This window comes from Trachypithecus francoisi, unplaced genomic scaffold (genome assembly GCF_009764315.1).
Source record: "Trachypithecus francoisi isolate TF-2019V2 unplaced genomic scaffold, Tfra_2.0 Lachesis_group6, whole genome shotgun sequence".
NCBI classification, from domain to species: Eukaryota; Metazoa; Chordata; class Mammalia; order Primates; family Cercopithecidae; genus Trachypithecus; species Trachypithecus francoisi.
This window is the reverse complement of record NW_022681471.1, coordinates 79,887,780-79,904,821: the sequence shown is the minus strand read 5'-3', so window position 1 is coordinate 79,904,821 and position 17,042 is coordinate 79,887,780. Positions and strand designations below refer to the sequence as shown.

General features: G+C 43.2%; 1 protein-coding gene across 7 annotated transcripts in view; it reads right to left on the bottom strand.

The window, feature by feature from the left end:
* Positions 1 to 17,042, bottom strand: part of ARHGEF9 (Cdc42 guanine nucleotide exchange factor 9) — a 163,719-nt gene that overhangs the window by 127,106 nt on the left and 19,571 nt on the right. The window contains exons 1-2 of one of the 7 annotated variants that reach the window (XM_033201136.1): positions 7,663 to 7,921; positions 7,042 to 7,416 (exon numbers count right to left, since the gene is read on the bottom strand). The exons of 1 other annotated variant lie outside the window; for it this stretch is intronic. The gene's annotated coding sequence lies outside the window, so the exon portion shown is untranslated. Of the gene's footprint in view, positions 1 to 7,041; positions 7,922 to 17,042 lie in introns of those variants that run through there. 5 more of the 7 variants (XM_033201137.1, XM_033201135.1, XM_033201133.1 and 2 more) reach the window with 5 other exon arrangements.

Genomic DNA, 17,042 nt, shown 5'->3' with positions numbered 1-17,042 from the left:
GCCCCTGGAACTTATCAAGGCCCCCACAGTCCTAGAATAAAATCTCACCATCTGTGAAGCTTGCCTAGTCACATGTGTGATAAGTCAGACAGACTGAGCTAACATTTCCTATGAAGCATTCCACAGCAGTCATTCTTATCCCTGGCTGAACATTCCCATCACCTCAGAGAACTTTTAGAAAAATATTGATGCCAGGAAGCCACTACGACCAACTCAATCAGATCTCTCCCAAAGATTCTAGGAATTGTTGTTACTCTTAATATTCCAGGTGATTCCAACGTGCAGCCAGTGCTGAGAACCACCGGGTTAATGGAAACAATTAAGTAAAACAACAAGAGAAACATACACAAAGAGTTTCCGGAATTCTTTGAGCATAAAATATATTCTGTTTTAAAGCTAAACCCATTATGTCCTGCTTTTTCAAAGAGGAGAAAGTAATACACAGAAACTACAGTTGTAGTACTGACCCTCCGCCAAATTCTGAACCCAGTTTAGAAACATTCGCTTTGTAGGCACAGAAAGAAAACAAGAAGCTCTGGAGCCCATAACCAGATTTACCATGAGTAAGAGGTCAAGTAACTTATACTCCCTTTTCTGATGGGGCTATCAGTTTGGCAGACGCTTGCTAAGAACCTAGCATATCTTTATGCCCATAAAGCATACAACACATCTATCATGCTATGTTATTCACATTAACACCTTGGTAGGATAAATGCTGGCACAGCCAGGTGCAGTCTGCACGGGTTGACCAGATACATACAAAAATTAACATGTCCCAACTCCAAGAGGGGCTCTGGTGAGGTGACAGAAGAGCTAGCACTAATCATATCATAGTAAACATTTCTTTGAATCAACAATTCAAATGAAATTTATTCAGTGTTGAAATAATGCAACACTAGAAGAAGCTGCTAACCTGTTATGTGACATGAAGAAAAAAAATAAAAACCTCCCAAAGGGTAGAACGATAGTCCAACCAAACAAAATAGAGTTTAACTGATGCAGTGCTAGAAGGGACTGCTAATTTGTAGCACAGCATGAAGAAAAAAGTTTAAAATTCACAGAAAGCTAGAATAATGGACCAACATACCAAGACAAAATGTCACAAATTTGGTTCAAAAAACCCTAAAGTGGCCAACTTCACAAGAGAGTAGAGGACTGGACTAGACAGGAAAGGGTTGGACCTACATGCTCAAAGGCTGAGTCTTAACCCTGGCTGCATATTTGAATCACCTCGGGGAACTTTAAATTAAAAAAATAAATAAATAAAGCTCCCTGGGATCTAGCCCATGAAAATTAAATCAGAATCTCTCAGATAGGGGGCCTGGCATGGGTATTTAAAAAAAAGCTTCCCAAGTGATCTGAATGTTCAGTGAGGGTTGAGAATCAGTAGAAGACTGCATTACTAGACATTTCACAGACAAAACAAAGTTCTTTTGCATTTGATCTCAGTCAGGTGGCACCTAGAGTAGCATGAACAGTTCTGGGCAGCACATTTTTAAAGAAATATAGAAAAATAAGTGTGCTTCAAAGAGAAGAACAATTGTATGAAAACTACAGTTCCTTCAAAACATTCTGTATTTTAGGCTTCAGCAATTCACACTGGCCTTTCACCTTGAAGATCCCAAATAGTGAGTTTTCATAAAACTAAATAGAACTCATTAATGTATATTCAAGACAAAAAGGCATTTTATAGAATGAAAATTCTGAGCAAAAGTGCTATACAAATGAAAGTTATTAAAAAGCATTAAAAACATGAGTAGCTGAAGAAGCTAGTATGACTTCAGGGATGACTCCCAAATCTCCCTCCCTGCTGCCCCTGCCTCTGCCCCTGCCCCTGCCCCTGCCCCTGCCCCTGCCTCTGCCCCTGCCCCTGCCCCTGCCTCTGCCTTTCCCTTCCCTTCCCTTCCCTTCCCTTCCCTTCCCTTCCCTTCCTTCCTTCCCTCCCTCCCTCCTCTCTCCCTCCTTCCTTCCTTCCTTTCTTCCTTCCTTCTTTTCTTTTTTTGTGATGGAGTCTCGCTCTGTCACTCAGGCTGGAGTGCAGTGGCACAATCTTGGCTCACTGCATCCTCCTCCTCCTGGGTTCAAGCCATTCTCCTGCCTCAGCCTCCCGAGTGGCTGGGACTACCAGCGCATGCCACCATGCCCGGCTAATTTTTGTATTTTTAGTAGAGACAGGGTTTCACCATGTTGGCCAGGCTGGTCTTGAAATCCTCACCTCAGGTGATCCACCCGCCTCAGCCTCCCAAAGTGTTGGGATTACAGGCATGAGCCATTGCGTCAGGCCCTCCCTCCCCACATTCAACATCACACTACCTAGGAATGACCAACTCTGACTCTCCTCTCTGTTTGAAAGGCAGACCCACTCCCATCCCAACAATCTTGCTGACCCTTACTTTCCTCATCTGTAAAACTGGGAATAACAATCACCTCTACTCACTTCACAAGGCTGATGTGATGCTCAAGTTAGAAAGGATGTGAAATTGCTGTGTAAACTCTATAGGCCCATGCGCTGATAAGGAGTTATTAGTATTGTCATTACTGGACTGCTACCTGAGCCTTCTCTCCCCTCTAGGTTCTTCCCCTTCTAGTTTTTCCTCTTTGTACTTTGGTGCTAGAGCAAAGTACAATAAACTAAATACTCTACAGAGCTAGATCCACCTAAGACAGAAGGAGACATTCTGGGCAGATACTGGAGAAGCTAAACTTTCATCAAGGATTCTTGGAAAGCCAGAGACTTGGTTAGCCTAGAACAAGTTGCAGAGCTGGAAATAAGAGCTAGAGAGTCCAAGATTCCCCTCCTCCATTCCATTTCTTGGGGCAAAGCCACTGGAGCTAGATCCAGATGCCTTGTAGGAGGTCTTCTGAAGAGGCAGTTATTTTGGGAGAAAAGGCTCAATTCTTACATCCCTGCCCAGAGCAAGCACTCTGCAGGCCAAGGGACCAGAGGCTGAGATGGCAGACAAAGGTTAAAGAGGAAGACATGCTTTGTTACCATCCCTCAAACCACCAGACTGTGACCTCTGGCTGCTCTCAATCTGGGCCTTACCTCAAGGGCAGAAGAGCACCTCACCTACAGCCTTGTTGGAATCTTTCAGCTCCCTAGTAGCTGAATCACACACACACACACACACACCAGTGGGTGAGAGTCTCTGAGCCAGGGTCCAAGCCCTGTTCACCAGCTCCATTATCAAACTTGTTCTTTCAACTTGTCCAGCCTCCCCCGTCAGAAACTACTACACCAAAACCACAGAAAGAAAAATTCTCAAATTCTATAAAGCTAGGCTGATCAGGATTCCCCAAGCCACAGACAAAATTGGGGCACACTGCACAAGCACACTGCAGGTTCTGACAGATGGAGGCTGTCTCAATGGAAGAATGCTGTTCAGTTTGTTCCCACCAAGATATCACTCCACCCCCTCCCTGATGCAGCCAAAAGTCAGGGTGAAAAAATTGTTTTTTCAGGGCCTGCAGGGCTTCTGGCACTAAAGCTAGGCAGTGAAATGGCACAGTTAATCTTAAGGAGATGGGACTGACTAGAAAGGAATTTGAACCCAGGAGTTTTCTAATAAACAATCTCATAGCTGGATGAGGCTAAGCTGTATATGTCTGCTGTGGACATGTTTCCAAGGCATTTGCGGGAAATGGGGATTCTGTTCTTTCTTTGTTCCTTCCCCAAAAGCATCTCTCCAAGTCCTGCTAGGCTGTGGCCCTCTTTCTCTAGAGTTATTGGTGCCTGGGCCTTTAAAGGGTGGGCTCTGGAGCCCAGTGGGTGCTCAGTGATACAGGGGTTGCTAGGATACTAGTAGAGGGCATTTTCTTTAATTCTTTGATGGGGATCCGGGAGCCAAAATCCCTAAGCTGGGATTTTGCCCCTCCTGCATAGCAAAAGCTTATCCTCTACTCAAAGGGGCCAGAGAGGAGGGAAGGGAATGGAGGAGCTTTATTGGGAAAAGTTGGGACAAATCAGAGAGGAAAAGTCCTCTTGTCTTTTTTAATTCTCACCCATTTACAGTGGGGAGGTGGGAGGAGGAGGTGGTGCCAGGGGTGGGAAGAAAGGGAGAAGGAGAAAGATTAAGAGAGAAGGCAGAGGAGGAAGGAAAAAAGAAGACAAGTCAAAATGCATAGGGTTCCACTTCTCTGGGCTGCATTTCTCATTTTCTCCCACTCTTTTTTTGCTAGAGAAAAATGTCCTCACAAGTCTGAAGGAGAAATGCCAAACCTTTAGGATTCACACAAGTAAAAAGTCACACTGCTACCTTTTGTTCTCTACTCTCAAATTCCCTTCTGGTTGCTAGATGGTGGCCTGCCATCTGGCTAGCAACATCCCTTTATTTGCCTGGAGACAATTTTAAAAGGGCTAACCCATTTCAACAGCTAAATTACTAATGGAAGGGCTCATTCAAGACACCTCCTTAGCCTGAGGGGTTTTAGGTGGTGAAAAGAGGACTGGCATATGTGATACCCATCCATCCCAGCATTTGTGAAATCCTTATAGGTCCTAGCACAAGGAGGCCATTCAGAACTCTGGAACTCAACACCATCTTTCCTCATTCCTACCACCACACCCCGCATCCACACTCAGGAGTGTGCTCCCCCACACACCCCGCCATGAACATACTGCCACACACCCTACACACATACATTCCCAGAGGCTTTCTGCCAAAGGTCTGTCAGGCTCACAGAGGATAAGGTATTTCCTGACACTACTTAAGTCATAAACTGAGATCAAAGACTAGTCTCAGAGACCCCTGCTCCCCTTGGCGGAAAAAAGTCAAAAAGCATTCCCTTATTGCTGTCCCAGTTTCCTTCCCAAATAACTAGGCAAAAAAAACATCCCTTAGCTTAAACTTGTTATCCAGGCTCTACTACCAGATATCCTTCCCCTCCTCCCATCACCCTTTGATTAACATTTTGTTTTCCTTTTCACTTGTCTTTCCAGTTCTTTTCCCCACCCCCCCACCCCCACTGACTTCAAGTGTCTAGGGGGTCATAAAATCATAAAATGCAAGAACTTGGAGGTCACCTAGTGGAACCATCCAAAAATGCCAATGTTACTGGGAATCCCAAACCCACCGAGGAGGAAAAAAAGTGCCCAAGGTCAAACAGCTGCTGAATGGAAAAAACAAAACAAAACAAAAAAACAGGTCTGCAGCTGCCCAGCAAAAAGCCATTCCCCACTCTCCAACACTGTATCAAAACAAAGTGCCCAGACAAGATATAAGCTTACTTCAAATAATACACTGAAGCTAAGGAAAAAAAAAAAAAAACTCACTAAATTATCTTTGCAAAGAAATAGGTTCTCAGTTCCATCCAGGGGGTCTCCACAAACGGACCAAAGAGTAATTAATAAGAATCAATGCCAGCAAACTTCCCAGATCATGTTTACACCATGGTACTCATTTCATTAAAACCTCAGATTCTCACCCGCACCAAGTCAAGGATAGCATGCTTTGAGGCCCAAAACCCCCCTTACACCATTAAATAATACTTTCTGGGTCCTGTGGCCAAGACAAATTCAAAGGCCCCCTTCACAGCCTCTCTCCTTTCAGAACCATTTCCAAAGAGACTGAACAACCGGACATGGAACTTGACAGCATAATGACAGCAGATTTGCACATCAGACATGAACAGCCACCCACATGGGTGGAGGGGGAGCATGTGTGTAGATGTGTATGTGCCCTGATTCACTGCTATAATACATGAGCCATAAATGGCATTATTTCAAGCCAGGTAAGCAATGGAATGGGGAAGGCCTGCCTACATTAACAGGAAGAAAAAAAAAAAAAAGAAACGCAAAAAAACAAGTATTATACAGACTGGCATTACAGACATTTTTTTTTACTGGCTCTGCCAAGAGCTTTCTCAGAGGAAACGGAAATATAAAAATAATAGCAATAGCAATAATAACAGAAACCACCACTACCATCTGATACAGACAAGCAGTCATATCTCAACTGAAATGTTGCTTCCAGCTCATGTTTTCCATGCTCTTATCCCTTTCCATCTAGACATTTTTGGTTTTTGGTGATCAAATTTAGCACCAAAATTTGGTAACTCTTAATTTAGCACATTACAGACTTTCAGTTTGTTATGGGACTGTTTAAATTACAGAGACCTCTGATCTTAAAGTAACAAACAAGGGAGCAAACAGTAACATCACCACTTTCTCATCAACCTTATCAAGTTATATTTAAAATGTAGTTCAAGAACATCATTGCAAACGAGATTACCCCAAAGGAGCCATATCCAAATACTATTATTCCCAAGGTGAATAAAGAGCTGGGTTCGTGTGTGTGTTTGATGAGACAGACAAAATCCCCAAAATCAAATCCAGGGCTACAATCTTTGGGAAAGGGAGCCCAAATAGCTCCTGTCAAAGTCCTCTCTTGCCAGTTCAAAAAATCAGAGAATGCTTTTACATACTATTTCATGATTCCAAAGACACTGACATTTTAAATATATTAAAGCTTTAAGGTTCAAGAAGTGTTTTAAATGTGGCTTCTTTCAAAATTGAACCCTGGAGAGCAAACTGAGATTCAAAGGACACAGTCACCAACTGCCAGCACAACAGACCTGTGTCACTTCCCAAATTCTTGCTTCTCATTAGAGACTAAAGAATCATTTTCCCTAAATCCATTCCTTGCATCGATTATTTTCTCTCTAAATATCCAGTGCAAAGACTGTCTTTCCCACGATTGCAAATATTCATCATGCTCTTCCACAAACCCTTTTCCCCTCAAACAAACCCAAATGCACTCCTGATGGCAAGATAAAAATTTTGACTAAAATTCCCTGATGGAGTTTAAAGGTAGTCTTCAAGGAAATGAGTTGAGAAGACACCACAGACTGCAAAGCCACTGTTTAAGGACGCAGAGCTTGCTCCATGAACGCCACATAGATTAAAAACGCACACACGCATGCACACTTAAATAAAAAGCATTTCTTCATCAACAATTTCACTCAGCAATAGGCAACTTTAAGAAGGCACGGGCATTCTTAAAAGACAAGACACGACAAAAGATTTAGGGAGAGATAATATACCAACGTCATACATATCACAGCGAGGCCATGTTGAAGCTCAAAACGTTTTCCCCCCTGAGTAAGAAAGCTTGTTCTTTCTCTCTCTTTCCCTGTCTGTCTGTGATTTTTTTTTTTTTTTTCTCGGTGGCTCTCGGGATGAAATCAAAGCGAGAGTTCGCGACAGCTCAGGTGGCTGGACTCCATTCAGCGCGTTCCCAGGAAAAACATGAGTATGACATTGACAAGCAGGAGGACTACAATCACGGCAAAAACGACTACAGTTTGCACATCCAGGGTCATGGTGCAATGCAGAACACTGTAGTGTTCCAGGTGGGGGGCCGGCAGATTGGGAGATGTCAGTCTCTGTTCTGTCAGACTGTCCATACAGCCACCATGCTAGAAAGGAGAGGAGGAAGTAGGATGGTTAGGGAAGGGCTGGGTTTGGCGCCCGAGTTTAGTCGGGGGGAGGGGAGGGGGATGGGGACAGGGGTGCTTGGTTTCCCCCTTCTCAGGATTGGGCTGATCTTTCGTCCCTAGCTGAGAAATCTTAGCTTGCGCTGAAGTCGGCAGAGTCCAGCATTCTCTCTCGGGCGCCACGGGAAAGGCAAAATCCTAGCTTTCAAAGGGAAAGGCGGGGGGAACCTGTGAGTGGTTCTCCGGCGCCTGCTCAGTCTGTCCGGGCGTGCGTCCGTCCGCCTGCCTGGCTACCGGTCAGTCTCAGTCTCCCCTACTCCCTTTAGTTCGCTCGCTTTCCTAAGCTTGCTCGCTCTCTTCGCTCTCTTCGCTGGGCTCCCGGCTGCCAGACACTCGTTCGATCCCTGCCTTGCTGGCCCTATCCCTCTTCTCTCCCCATCCCCCGCTCAGCCCATAGGCTGCCTTTTTATTCACCGAGCGACTGCGGGCGCTTGCGTGAGGCGTGGCCAGAGCCACTGACATACCCGCCGACCAATAACAGGTGCCGCAGTAGCACGTTCGCTGCCCAGGGGCGGGACTTGCGCTGGCGTGCTAGCCGCGACCGCCAATCAGAGAGCTCAAGGCTCCCAAGCAAGCTCTCTCTCTCCAGACCGGCGAGAGTCACCAGGCACCAGTTCTGGTTTGGGGGTGGGGAGCTTTTTGGGGGCGGATAGAGGGGGTATATAAGGAGATGGGGGAGGAAAAGAACTGGGAAAGAGGGAGGGAAGGGACCCAATAGGATGCAGAGGGAGGAGATCACGTGAAGAGGGAGAAAAAGAAGAAAACACCAGGAGGAAGGGGAAGAGAGGGAAGATAATGAAGAAAGAGAATTGTGGGGAAAGGCAGAAAAAAGGATGGGGAAAAAAAACAAGGAATGGGGGGGAAAAGGATAGGTAGCTGTGGAGAAGGCATGTACCTAGCAGCCACTTTGTTTGGAGCCTGGGCCAAGGAGGAAGCAAAGGTGCCTTTGGCCACTGCCTAAGAATTTACAGGCAACTCACAATTAGCTATAAAAAGCTAACAAACCAGTGTTGTGGACATAATCACAGGGACACACGACAGAATTTCCAAAATCCAATTCTATTTGGCTTTCCCTGATACCACTGCCCTTACCTAGTCAGATTTCTTTTCTTAATTATTGTTTCTTCAGACTAGGACAGTTAGCTTGCACTTTTCCAGCATTCTGGGTACTATGAAGGGAAGCCAGCATAGGGTTAAACATTTGCCATGGAAAACCCTCTATAGAACTTGCAATCTGCTTGTAATCATTACCCTGCTCTGTGACCTGGTACCGGAGCTAAGGGGGGATAAGCCATGGAGTGGAGACCAGAAGGTTTCAAATTTACTCTCAGCCCTACCTCAAGCTTGCTGTATGACTTTTGGGCAATTCCCTTTTCCTCTCAGGGGTCTGTCTTCTGTCTCCCTCCTGTCAATGAGGACTTAGACTTATCTGAGAATTCAGTTAAACCTCGGAAACCCTCACCTCAGAAAAAAACAATTTCAGTGGTTCCCTGGGCCTTCAAACCAAGGACTCCCTTACACAGGAGATCTCTCAGAGCCTTTTTGCTCTTATATTAGAGGATTATATGACTGAACAGTAGGTATATACCTAAGAAAAATGAAAACACGTCCACACAAAACTTATACATAAATGCTAATAACAGCATTATTCACAATAGCCAGAAGATGGAAACAATTCAAATGTCCAACAACTGATGAGTGGGTAAACAAAATGTGGTATAGCCATACAATGAAGTATTATTTAACCATAAAAAGGAATGAAGTACTGATACATGCTACAACATAGATGAGCTTTGAAAATATGCTAAGTGAAAGAGGTGAACAAAAGGCTTTTGTATTATTCCATTTATAGAAAATATTCATATAGTTAGGGTAAATACTGTTACATGATGCTTTCGTTTCAGTTATATATAAATATAAATGTACTGGCCTGTGATGTGAAATGTATTTCTTATAGCAAGTAATACTCAAAACAGTTTGAAAACTACTCTTCTAGATTATGTTGAGACAGGTACTGGTGATCAGGACAGTACCATAATATAAGCCACTACAATCTGTCTACTTGTCTTTGAAAGCTCAGTCTTATCCTGTCTCTACTTCCTCACTATCTTTTGACCCCTCAACCCACTACATCCTGGCTTTACCCTCATTATCCTATAGAAAACTGAATCCTCTTGTGAATAGAAAAAAAAAAAAAAAAGTGTTACTAAATCTCATGGCCAAGTTTCAATCTTTACCTTTCCTAACTTTTCCCGCATTTGACTCCACTGATGCCTTCCTCAATCCTGAAATGGTCCTTTTCCTTGGGAACACCATCCACATGACCTGTATGTTTATGCTGTCTTCACTTCCTGCATGGGTTGTTCTTCATCCAGTCATTAATGCCATGATTTCTCAGAGCTCTTCTGATCACAGTCCCCTTTTCTTCTCATTCTGCATTTGCACTAAATGGGCTCATCTACTTCTAAGGCTTGAACTACCATCTACGTTGCATATTGATGCACCTCCTTTCAACAAAATTACACCACCACTGGGAACAAAACAGACATAGGACCTTGCTTGCACGTAAGCAGAGAGCTGCTGATGACTCCAAGGTAGCTCTCCTGGACCCCAAAAATGAAGGTCCTACTGCTTTCTGGATATCTCCTCCTTAATATCTCACAAGCATATCAAACTTAAAAAGTCCCAAATTGAAGTCATCTCCTCCCACTCTTGCCAGTTTCCTTCTTCCCCTGAGTCCTTTGTCTCTTGGGAATGGCAGTCATACACTGAACTAGCCAGAAACCAAGAAAATATCTACAAGATTTTCCTCTCCCTCACCTCACTGATGGCCAACTAGTCTTTTAGTCCTGTTGATTCTCTTCCTCCTTAATCTCTATTTGTCCCTTTCTCTTTCTCTCTGCTGTCACTACTTTTAATCAATTCCTCATCATCTCTGATCCGTCATAATTCATTACCTGTTCTCTTGTGCTGCTCTCCCTCCCCAATTAAGCCTCTACTCTTCCGCCCCAATTCTTTCCTTAAAAGCAGTTTTGCTCTTATCAATCTTGTGGTAGATACTCTGGATTGGTTTTTAAGGATCCACTCCTTCAAGCCTGCCTTTCTATATTGCTGAAAAGCTAAAAACCAAAAAATAAACTGGCATTTCCAAGATTCCTTTGCAGCCAGCGTTCTGGATATGACATAGTGATGCCAATCATATGTACATGCACAATATTTAGAAGGTGGTGGTTGGTGACGCATAAGTCATATCTCTGTTGCTTCTATTGGAAAGCACAATGGTGAAAGTGTTGGGGATTTTTGTGTGTGTTACCATAGGTTTCAGTGTCTAGCCACTGGCTTTGTGCATTCTGAGAGCCAGAGAATGGGACTTTTTTTGTCACTGAGGATCTGGTAGGCATAGTGATACTCTAGCCAACAGATGGTTAGGGCTGTGGCAGCTTCCTCATTCCTAAATTGCAGACAAGGCAGCATGCTCCTAGAGCCCCTGATGCCTCATCTTCCTACTTGTCAGAGAGAGAGAGCAGCTACCCTGACATTGTTCTTGGAGGCATAGCCTAAAGCTTGCCCCTCCAGCCCTCCCACCAATTTTGTAAGCACTTTATTTTCTATATTAAAACCCCTTCTGCTGAAAAGAACTACAGTGGTTTATTTTTGCAGCTGAAATCTGACTTATATAATGCCTCTGTTCAAAGGCCTTCAATAGCTCCTCTGCGCATTTAAGGCAAATTCTGTAGTGTGGCATAAAATCTCCTGCCAATCTGATGTCCTTTGGCCTCTGTATCCTCAGCTCTTACCAGTGCCCTCTCATTCTCTATTCTCTAGCTACATAGAACCTACGGTAGTTCTCATAACTCATGAGATTCTCTTGCCTTAGGACCTATATAAACTGCTGCTTTATTTCTCCAGCTCCCCATCTCAACGCTCAGCTGAGGTGCCACCACCTCCAGAAGGCTTTCTCTAATGTTCTCTTCCTCAAAAATATTCTGAATGATAGTCCTCTCCCATAGGATCCTATGTTTAACCCTCTTGAAACATTTATTAAACTGTATTGTATTTTTTTCTTATCTGTATCCTTTACTGGACTGTGAAGCTAGGAGGGCAGAGACCATGACTGTCTTGTTTACTGCTTTTTCCCTTTGTGCCCAGCACAGTGCTGTACACTTGGGTGCTTCATAACAAACACCTGTTGAATGCATGAATGTCTCCTTCATCCACTGGTCTCCACTCAAAGACTCATATCTTCCAAACACAGAAGGCAACACCTGATGGAACCACAGAGAAAAATCTAAGCCCTTATATTCCAGGTTCACAGAGAAGGGATGCAACTTGTCCAAGATTACAAAGCTAATTGCTGGCAGAGTGGGAACCAAAGCCCTTGTATCTTAAGTCTCAAAAGTACTTTTGGGAGATTTCAGACCCTGGGACATGGCATTTGATACCAGCCCTGTCCATGTGTGGGTAGCTTTCTGAGTTATATGACCATTCAACATTGCTCACAATTCTTTTTTTAATAGAGGAGTCCTCTACATTTGGAGTAGCAATATCCCCTCCCCAGATATATCCCTTCTTGCTGACAAGTCTCAAGGAATTAGATAATATCTTGGTCTAGCACAACTCCAGTTCCATCCTGCCATCCATTCTGCAACATCCCCGCTAACTGGTTATCCAGTCTCGCTCCAACACCTACAATGATGGGGCAGTTGCTCCCTCCCAAGACAGCCCGTTCATCTTTGGGACAATCTCAGATGGCAGAAAGTTCTTCTATCTCTTTGAGCCAGATGTTGTCACTACTTCTACCACAGCCAGGGCTGAGGAGCTAATCACTGCATGAGAGGGTCTGGAATAATAATGCCCTCAAATTCACACTAGTTCTCGGGTCTGAAAGGCAGCTCAACAGATTATGATAATGATAGTTAACACTTACAAACTGCTTACTCTGTGCCAGGCACTGTTTGAAGTCCTGTACATACATAAACTCTTTAAATCCTCACAACAACTCTATGAGGTAGGTACTATTATTGTCCTTATTTTGTAGATGAGGAAACTGAGGCAGAATGAAGTTAAATAACTTGCCTAAGGTCACATGGCTAGTAAGATATGCAGCGCAGATGTAAACTCAAATTGTCTAGCTCTAGAGTCTGCTATTAAATACTATTCTATATAAATGTCAATAGGTGACACATGTCCCATCTTTCAATAACATCTGACATGATGTCTTCTAGGTCACAGGAATAAAGTGTTTCAATGTCCTGATCTGGGCCCCAGTGGCCTACCTCCCAAACCCAAGATCCCTAGTTCTCAAACCTTTTCCTTCTATCAGGGAAAAAAAAAAAAAAAAATCCTGGTTGTCCTTTGCTTCTCATGTTTTGAATAGTTCCCAAAGACCCACTTCTGCCAGGAAGCACTCCCAGGCAAAGTTCCATTTTTTGTCCCGATCCCCACTGGTGCTCACTTATTTCCCATACAACCCCTACCCTATCTTTCTTATAGTCCCTCGTGCTTGCTACAGTCTACAGATATTGAATCCTGTCTGTTTATTGTCTTAGCTACTGATACGACTAGATGCTCTTGAATGTTCATGGGTATCATCTCTATTCAAGACAGGCTGCCCCCTAAGGACAAAAACTCCTGTTTAGTTCAATTATTCAGCACAGAAATCACTACTCCTCCAAAATCAGTTCAATTCAATAAGCCCTTATTCTGACAGCTAAAGGATACAGAGTGGATCTCAGGGATTTTATAGTTTAGTGGGAGAGCTAATCAATGATGCACATAATTTCTTTTTTTTTTTTTTGAGAGGAGTCTGGCTGTCACCAGGCTGGAGTGCAGTGGCCGGATCTCAGCTCACTGCAAGCTCCGCCTCCCGGGTTTACGCCATTCTCCTGCCTCAGCCTCCCAAGTAGCTGGGACTACAGGCGCCAGCCACCTCGCCCGGCTAGCTTTTTGTTGTATTTTTTTTAGTAGAGACGGGGTTTCACCGTGTTAGCCAGGATGGTCTCGAACTCCTGACCTCGTGATCCGCCCGTCTCGGCCTCCCAAAGTGCACATAATTTCAATGTCATACAGTAAGTATCCCAAGCACAATCAGGTAATGAATAAAGTTGTTGATGATTACAGAAAAAATAAATAATTTTATGTTCAAAAGGGAAAAAGAGATCATCTCCTGCAAACCTCCCTGTGTAGGTATCCTCTCTACAGTATATGAAATGTGAGGGGGAAGAGGAAACACCTACTTTGGGCCCACATGGTGCTAGGTCTTTTAACATATTATTTTACTTAATTATCCCTAGAAGTTTAAGGAGATTTTAAAAAGCATTGGTAGTTTTAAATCTTCAACAGCCTTGCCAAAGGTGTAGCAGGCATACACTTGGTCTCAGGTGGTAACCTGCACAAATGACCATGGGTGATTAGCTTAAGTTAAATAATTGGGTTGCATAAAATTGTGTGGTGGAGGGTAGAATTTTAGTGGGAAAATCAAACATAGGATTAACAATTTGACTCTGCCCGAAGGCTTTTTAATTTTTTAAATTTGTTTAGCTCTTTCACCTCAAAGAATATTTCCCTCACAACCCTCTCCAAGATTACACCACATAACTCTCTACCCCCTTATGCTGCTTTTCTCTCATGGCCCTTATCACTACCTAAAATATATTTTTTTATTGTCTATTGATTTATTGTCTCCCTTTATAAAATGTAAGCTCCATGAAAGCAGATTGCTTTGTTCATATCTGTATCCTCAGCACCTAAAATAGTGCTCAGCACTCAATAAATATATTTTCAATGACTGAATAACTAAATTAATGAATGAATGAGTGAGTGAAGAGCAAGGCATAGCCCTGAGGACTCACAGTGTAAAATGTAAAGGAAGTCTTGTTATGGAAAGTATTCTCTGCTGCAGCCTGCGAATGCCAGTCTTCACCCTTCTCCCACCTCCAAGGGCCTTCATTAGTAAGTACTCCTCTAAAAGGTACTATAAAGATTACAGGTTGAGAATTTCAAGATCTCTTTGGTTTTCTGTTCTCTGATGACATAGTTGCCACCCTACACCACCACCCAGAAGCCTTTCCCTCAAGAAAAACTGCCTATACCACCCTCCTGTGGCTAATGACTGAATAAATACCTGAGTAAATACCCAGGAAACAGCAGTTTCCTTCTGTTCCTTCGCATGAATCTATTTTGGGCCTATTTCATATTTATTTTAGGCCTCTTGCAGTTCTATTTCAAGCAAACTAGTAGGCCAGACCATCTGGCTCTACTCAGGGTAGAGAGAGAACTGGTTGAAAAGAGCAGCAAAGGTCTAAAAGCCCCTTTAGAGGAAGTACAATGTTTTCCTCTCAAGCTCAGGATCTTTCTGGGGCAGCTAAAGTCAATCATGCATCAGTTCAAGACTGTGGTGGGGAGTGAACATTTCTCTCAGTATCAGAACCCAGTGTTCAGTTGTAGAGCCTAATCTCCTGGATAATTCACCTACTGAGCCTCATAACTCATTCAGTCAGCTAAACCCCCGCTGATCTCCGTGTCCAGGTGTATTTGTTTACAAGTTTTATTTGAACTGCAAACCATTAGGGACCAATGCCCCTAATCACCCATCATCAAATTAAGCATGGAGCTTTGCTTATAAGAGCTACTCAACAAGAATCACATAGATAAGCAGGTAGGTGGGCAGGTAGGTAGTCAGGATATGGTAGTATGTTGAAATTGCAAAACAAGAGAGGGGGTGAGTATAGCTGGGGATTTTGTAAGAGGCTAGATTATGTGTCGGAGGGAGACTAAGGAATTCACTTTGAGGAACTGTATTTTCTGTAGAAGGGCAAGATAGTCTAGCAATGAAACTCCTGGGAAGATGTTAAGAAAGGGCTGGACATCCCCAAAGATTGATAAAGAAGAGAAGTGTGCAGGACACATAAATAGATAGGGGCTTGTAGAAATTCATGAGGGCCTAGCTAAGACTGCTGAAGCTCTCTGTGGACTGATAGGGAGAGATTTTGAAGATATACAATGTGGAAAAAGCAAGATGCAGAATACAGTTGACCCTTGAACAACACAGGTTTGAATTGCACAGGTCCACTTATACCGGGACTTTTTTCAATAAAAGTTAATACAAAGTATGCCTGCCTCTCCTGCCTCCCATTCCACCTCCTTAACTTCTTCTGCCTCTGCTATCCCTGAGACAGCATGAGCAACCCCTCCTCTTCCTTCTCCTCTTAAGCCCACTCAATGTAAAAACACTGAGAATGAAGACCTTTATGGTGATCTACTTCCACATAATGAATAGTAAATATATTTTCACTTTCTTAGGATTTTATTAATAACATTTTCTTTTCTCTAGCTACTTTATTGTAATAATACAGTATATAAAACATATACAAAATGTGTCAATCAACTGTGTTTGTTATAGATAAGACTTCCAGTCCAGAGGAGGCTATTAGTAGTTAAGTTTTTAGGGAGTGAAAAGTTACACGTTGAGTTTCAACTGCATGGAGGGTGGGATTCAGTGCCCCTAATCTCCACGTTGTTAAAGGGTCAAATTTAGTATTATGATGTGTGATCTTTTAGGTAAAGAAGAGGGGAAATAAAATATATTTGGATTTGCTTATATCTGCATAAAGAAACTCTGGAAGGATACATAGAAAGCAATTAAGTTTGTGATCTCTGATGGGTAGATAGATAGACTGTATACATTTTTATAGTTTGTTTTTTACCATATATACTAGCTATTCATACATTAAATTTAAAAATGTTAAATCCATTATGTGATCTTAATAAGTCCTCTCTCTCTCTCTCTCTCTCTCCCCATGCCCTCCCCCCACCCCGTGCTTCAGTTTATCAAGCTAGGAAGATCCTAAGAGTTAGAAGTAGTGTATAGCCTTATGGCTAAGAATATAGGCTCTAGAGCCAGCCTACTGAGCCTACTGAGATCCAAGACCCCTGATCACCATCCCTAGTCCCCCACGCGGCCCCTCATCCACTCCGACAAGATGAAAGAAACAATCACGAACCAGGAAAACCCACCAAACTGCAGGAAAGGAACTGCTCACAGAAAGAAGGAGGTGGTTCATAAAACAGCCACAGCAGATGATTAAAAACTTCAGTTCTCCTGAAAGAAGTTCAAGGTAAACAATGTCTCTGGTATTGAAGAGGTGACTATGTTTACAAACCAAGGAACAGTGATCCACTTTAACAACCCTAAAGTTTAGGCATCTCTAGCAGTGAACACTTTCACCATTACAGGCCATGCTGTGACAAAGCAGCTGACAGAAATGCTACCCAGCATCTTAAACCAGCTTGGTGCAGTTTGACTACTTTAAGGAGACTGGCTGAAGCTCTGCCTAAACAATATGTGGATGGAAAAGCACCACTTGCTGCTGGAGAGGATGATGATGATGAAGTTCGAGATCTTGTAGAAAATTTTGATGAGGCTTCCAAGAATGAGGCAAACTGAACTGAGTCAACTTCTGAAGAAGTGCCCCTTGGACACTGCAGCTCTTTTCAGTTTTTGCTTATAAACAATTCGCGCTTTGCAGCTAATTAAGATGAAGAAGGCT